The sequence below is a fragment of the Dromaius novaehollandiae genome, unplaced genomic scaffold, assembly GCF_036370855.1.
Source record: "Dromaius novaehollandiae isolate bDroNov1 unplaced genomic scaffold, bDroNov1.hap1 HAP1_SCAFFOLD_31, whole genome shotgun sequence".
Taxonomy (NCBI): Eukaryota; Metazoa; Chordata; class Aves; order Casuariiformes; family Dromaiidae; genus Dromaius; species Dromaius novaehollandiae.
The window spans coordinates 2,942,338-2,948,435 of NW_026991289.1; the positions used below are offsets into that span (position 1 = coordinate 2,942,338).

General features: G+C 61.7%; 1 pseudogene; it reads left to right on the forward strand.

The window, feature by feature from the left end:
• The first annotated feature begins 743 nt into the window (after positions 1-743).
• LOC135325550 (class I histocompatibility antigen, F10 alpha chain-like) lies at positions 744-5,196 on the forward strand (annotated as a pseudogene).
• Positions 5,197-6,098: the final 902 nt, after the last annotated feature.

A 6,098-nucleotide genomic window follows, 5' to 3' on the forward strand; every position in this document is an offset into this window, starting at 1 on the left:
ATCGTCCCCATCCCCACATCATCCCCATCCCCAGTGTCCCCCTGCCCCTGTGACAGAGCCAACTCCATCTCCATCCCCACATCGTCCCCATCCCCATGGCATCCCATCCCCACATCGTCTCCATGCCCATGGCGTCCCATCCCCACATCGTCCCCACTTCCACATCATCCCCATCCCCACATCATCCCCGTCCCCCCAGTGTCCCATCCCCACATCATCCCCATCCCCACATCGTCCCCGTCCCCCCAGTGTCCCATCTCCACATCATCCCCATCCCCACATCATCCCCGTCCCCGCAGTGTCCCCGTCCCCACATCATCTCCATCCCCACATCGTCCTCGTCCTCCCACATCGCCTCTGCGCTCCCGCCCATCACGCGCTCTGTGGAGATCAGCCCGGCGCCCGGTGGCGTCACCACTGCCGCGCCGCGCCATTGGCGGGTGGCCGCCGGCGGGGCCAATGGCTGCACGACAAGGCGGGGCAGGAGCCGCGGCTCGGCCCTGCGCAGCGCCCTCCGCACGCGCCCTCGCTGTCGCTTCTCCCAACCTGCCGCGCCGGGATCTGCCCAGCGCCTGGTGACGCCTCAGCTGACGCGAGCCGCTATTGGCGGGTGGGACAGAGCGCAGCCAATGGCAGTGCACAGCAGCGGAGCCAATGGCGGTGTGGGGGCGTGGCCGCCGTGGGCTTCGGCGCTGCGTGAGGGCGACGGCGCTGGCAGCGAGGAGGCCGGAGCGGGGCGGGCGATGGGGCCGGGGCTGCTGCTGGTGCTGGTGCTGGTGCTGCTCCTGGGGGGCAGCGGCGAGTGGTGAGTGCGGGCGGAGACCCCAGCCCCCCTCTGCCCTCCCCCGCTGCCGGGCTCCCCGTCAGCAGCCCCACGGACCGGCCTGCAACCGTCCCCGGGAGGTGCTGCCCCCCCGACCTGCCCCCCGGGACGTGCTACCCCCCTGGACCCCCTCGGGCTGTGCTGCCCCCCCGGAGCCCCCCAACCTGCCCCCCCAGGACGTGCTGCCCCCCCGACCTGAACCCTGGGACATGCTGCCCCCCCGACCCGCCCGTCTTGTCCCCCCGGGACATCTTGATCCCCCGGATGTCCCCCAGTGTGCCCCCCCGGCCCCTCACCGCACCCCGTGTCCCCGCAGGCCCCCACTCCCTGCGCTACTTCAACACCGCCGTGACGGAGCCCAGCCCGGGGCTGCCCGCCTTCGTCTCCGTGGGCTACGTGGACGGAGAGCTCATCGATCGCTACGACAGCGAGATGCAGAGAGCGGTGCCGGGCGCGGCCTGGATGGAGCAGGAGGGTCAGGACCACTGGGACGAGGAGACCCGGATCAATCAGGACTGTCAGGAGACTTTCCGTGTGTACCTTGACATGCTGCAGGAGTGCTACAACCAGAGCGGGGGTGAGCACGGGCCGGGGCTCCAGGGGCTGGGCCGCGGCTCCCGGCAGCAGCCGCTCGCCATCAGCGCTGGGAGCTGCGGGGCTGGGGTGCCCCCGGCCCTGCGCTGGGTGCTGGGTCTGAGCCCCTCTGCTGCCCCTGAGCCCCCGTCTCCCTGCTTGTGTCTCAGGGTATCACACAGTGCAGCGCACGTACGGCTGTGACCTCCTGGAGGACGGTAGGACCCGGGGGTTTATGCAGCTTGGCTACGACGGGAAGGACTTCATCGCCTTTGACAAGGACACGCTGACATTCGTCACGGCGGATGCTGCTGCGCTAATCACGAAGAGGAAGTGGGAGGCTGAGAATGAGCCTGAGTGCTGGAAGCACTACCTGGAGAACAGCTGCATTGAGGGGCTGCAGGGGCTGCGGAGATACGTGGAGTTCGGGAGGGCCGCGCTGGAGAGGAGAGGTGAGGGCGAGGCGGGACCCCCCGGACACGGGGACGGGCCCTGGGCTCGGCGCTGGGCCCAGGTGTCTGAGGGCGCTGCTGGCGGCATGGTGCGGCGTGTGCATCCGGGCCTGGGCGCGAGCTGCCTGACCTCCCTCCCTCACGCCGTCTCCCCAGAGCGCCCTGCGGTGAGAGTGTCGGCCAAGGAGAGCCACGGCTTCGTGACCCTGTCGTGCCAGGCTCATGGCTTCTACCCGCGGCCCATCAGCATCAGCTGGCTGAAAAAGGGCCGTGTCCAAGCCCAGGAGACCAAGCGGGGCAGCGTCACACCCAACAGCGATGGCACCTCCCTGCCTGGGCCAGCACTGAGGCCCTCCCCACAGAGAAGCATCAGTACCAGTGCCGTGTGGAGCACGCCAGCCTGCCGGAGCCCGGCCTCTTCTCCTGGGGTGAGCGTGGGCGGCCAGAGCCCGTGGAGTGCCCGCTGGGGGCAGCTCCCGGCCCCTGCTCCCGGCCCCGCTCTCTTCCAGAGCCACTGAGCTCCCTGCTGCCCGTTGTCCTTGGGGCGGTCGTCGCTGTGGTGGTTGTCATCGCAGCGATCGCCGGCTTTGTGGTCTAGAAGAGCAGATGGGGTAAAGCGCCAGGGCTGGGGAGGCGGGGGGAGGGAGGCCGGGAGGAGAAGGGGCCCGAGCTGGCGCCCCGGGGCCAGAGCAGAGCCGGGCTGCCGTGGCCTGATGCCTCTTTCTTCCCGCAGGGAGGAAGGAGCAGGGGTACGCGATCGCCAAAGGTGAGTGCCGGGGCCGCTCCGTCCCAGGCCGCGCCTGGCAGCGGGGCAGCATTTGCTCTCTGGTTTCTGGCAGCCGCGGGGCTGGCGTGTCCTGTCCCCCACCTGCCCCCATCTCCCCTCTTCCGTGCCCCACAGCTTTTCCCCGGCTGCAGGGCAGGGAAAGGGTTGGCGTCCCACCGCTGGAGGCTGAGGCGCCCGGGCGCTGCCCTCTGCTCCTGGCGCCTGTGAGGCAGCTCCAGGGCTGGGTCCCGGCCCAGCGGGCTCTGCCCTGGCCCGGCTTTGCCCGCGGCTGGTGCGGGACCCGCAGTGCCACTGGCACGGGGCCGGGGCTCACTGCTGCTCCTCTCTTACAGGCCACGACGGGGCATCCAGCAGCTCCAGAATGGGTCAGAGCTGGTGCTGGGAGCGGGGCGGGGGGCCCCGGCCCAGTGCGATACCAGGCTGGCACCCGCCATGGGGCTGCCGGCCGGCCGGGTGCTGCGGCTGGGTCCTCGGGGGCTTCTGCCTGCTCCCCTGGCTCCGGGAGGGGGGATTTAGCCCCGCAGCGCAGCTCCCATGGGGGACGGCGATGTGGGGCTGGGACCTGCAGGACAGGGCGCGCACGGGGGTGCGGGGGTACCCCCCGCCCCCCACACCTCTGCCTTTATTGATTTTTTCCTCTCTTGTCTTTGCAGGAAGCAATGCCGCCATTTAAGCGCTCCATCCTGGTAAGCAAGGAGCCGCGGCTGGACCCGGCAGCGTGGGCAGCGGGGACCAGCCCGCCCGAGCGCCTGCCATCTCCTCGCTGCAGCTTCCGGGACGCCGCCAAGTCCCCTCGGCTCCCACAGCCCGGGAGCAGCAGCACCCGACGCCCCGCTCGAGGCTAAACCCGCCCCGTTTGGGTGCTCGGGCACTGCGGGGTGCAGGTGGGCACCCGGGGGCAGGTCGGGGGGCTCAGGCTTTTGTCTCACTGTGCCTTGGATCTGCTCCCTGGCTCCGACGTGCTGCAAAAAGCTGTGAAGGTGGCAGGAAGCCCCCAGAGAAGAGGAGCGCTCGGAGCCTGCTCCTGCCGTGGTCCCAGCTCTGAGCTGGGGTAAAACCAGTTTTATCAGTGTGCGAGGCAGGGTTTCCATCTGCCGGTTGCCTGGGAAATAGAGAATTTGCTGGATTTTTTCAGCACTTGTCCTGGTGGCTCTCTTCGAACAAGAATGCTGTTTCTGTGGTGGGCCTCTGAACAAGAATGCTGTTTTTTTGGTGTGTCTCATAGCACAGGAACGTTGTTTTTAGGTGTGTCTGTTACGACAACAGTGCTGTTTTCTGACTGTACTGTTACGGAAATTAGGCTTGTCAGCCCCCATAACAGGGCCCGACCCTAGGTTCCCGCAAGTAAAATTCAGAGCCAAATCAAAGCAAATTAAATAATTAAATTTTAGTTACACGTGTGCAGTAATTACAGCTCGAGCTGGGTGCCTCCGAAGAGGGACCCAACAAAAAAAAATCCTGGGCAATTATAGTTTTTCAACTTAAATTTCCCACCCCTCACGCGGTAGTTAGACCAATAGTAATTTTTAGGTCTGGGGTCTCCTGCTCCTCATTGGATCTCATTGTTGTTCCTAGGCAGGCTCTTTTCCTTCCTTATCTTTACTGTTGTGGTTTCTGCCGACGGTTGTACCTTCGTTTCTTGCTGGGTCTTACTGTTGTCTCTCAAGGTCCTGAGGAGGAGGAGGTGATTCTAAATCATAACAATGAACACTGCCCCAGCAGTGCGCTAAGGCTTTGCCACTCAAGGTCCTAATGCCCTGCACTGGTCTTATTTCAAAGCCTTGACACCCTCCCTTTGGGAGTGTGAGACGCAGGAATGCAGACTGCTTGTAACTCCCTTATCTTCCCAGCTGGAACCAGCTCTGAGGCCCTTTTCTTACTGGGCTAAGTAAAAGTTCATTATTTTCTCTAAGTGCGGCCTAAGGCTTCAGCAAATGTAGCTCCTCATGCTAAGCAAGTTTTAGAGAAGTTGTGCTAAGCGGCTACCTCTAGACAGTTTCAGTTTGCTATTCCTTGACACAAGTGGCAGTGTCCCTCCTGAGGTGCCAAGAATCCCAGTCCCTGAGCCATGGGGCTGGATACGACCTCCTTGGATTATTCATGACATGGGCTCATGACACACACCCCAGAGTCAAATAAATTTCTGTGGGAGAATGGGAGGAAGAAAGTAGAAATGAATCAAAGGAGGGGGAATACAGGCAAGGAGGCCCACCGGTAAACATCTCCAAATACAGGTGGATTTTGCCCCCACTCTGGCAAGGGCGTTCTTCCACAACCAGCAGCACATGGGGGACGGAGGGTCTTTTCCTGATAGCCCTCATGGCACACAAGGCATCAGGATTTGAGACAGCCCTTCCAGCCAAGGGGCAATTTCTGGGGATCCATGGGATCTCTTCTTGCTTTCTCCGCAGGTCTCATTACTGATTACTTGCAGAAGAGATGGCTTTGGAGGGATCCCAGGGCAGCCTTCCAATGGCTACAAGGAAGTCGTCGAGAAGATGGTGCCCGGCTCTTCACCAGGGTGCATGGGGGGAGGACAAGAGACAATGGGCATAAGTTGAGAGAAGAGACATTCGTGCAGGACATAAGGAAAAGGTTTCCACTGCAAGGATGGTCAAACATTGGAAATGGTTGCCCAGAGAGGCGGTACGGTCTCCTCCCCTGGAGGTTTCCAAGACCAGACTGGATGAAGGCCAGAGCAACCTGGTGTGACCCCAGAGCTGACCCTGCTGTGAGCAAGGAGACTGGGCTAGAAACCTCCTGAGGTCCCTTCCACCCTGAAGGAGTCCGTGATTCATCCCACTCTCGATCTTCTCTTGTTGATGTCAGGGAAACATGCAGGTTCCCTGTGACGGTGGAAGTAGGCCAGCTTTCTTGTGCTCCTCCAGGCAGAATTGTTCAGATGCAGGGCTTCTTGGCAGGAATCCCCAGGACAGCCCGGATCCATCCTTTACTTTGCTTTTAATTTCCTTGTTTTTTTCTTTTCCCCCTTCTAAGTGTGTCTCTCTTACCATCCTAATCCCTTCCCCTACAGTCAGCCCACTCCTGATTACCCTTAACTCTTTGGTGCTGGGGATTTCTTTTTTTTTATTTTGGTGTGTGGGGGGTGTTTTTTTGTTTTGACACAGAGGAGCTTTTGTCCAGAAGGATCTTGAGAAACTCGGGTGATTCGGACAACAGATACCCTGTGAAGATTTACAAGAGAAGTGTCAAGTCGTGTGCCTAGGCAGGAATGACCCCGTCCATGAGTAGAGGTTCAGGGACCTGGGCTTCTTTAGCCTGCTGATGTGGAGGCAAAGGGCAGTAGAGCAGGAGCCTGTGACTGCTTGCAGGGTGGTTTCAGAGATGATGGAGCTTTTCTTGGTAGTGGGAAACAGTATGAAAAGGGGAAAAAGCCACAAAGAGTAGCTTGTGGGGTTTAGATGTGACTATAGGAAAAGAAAATGTCACTCGTAGGGTAGTG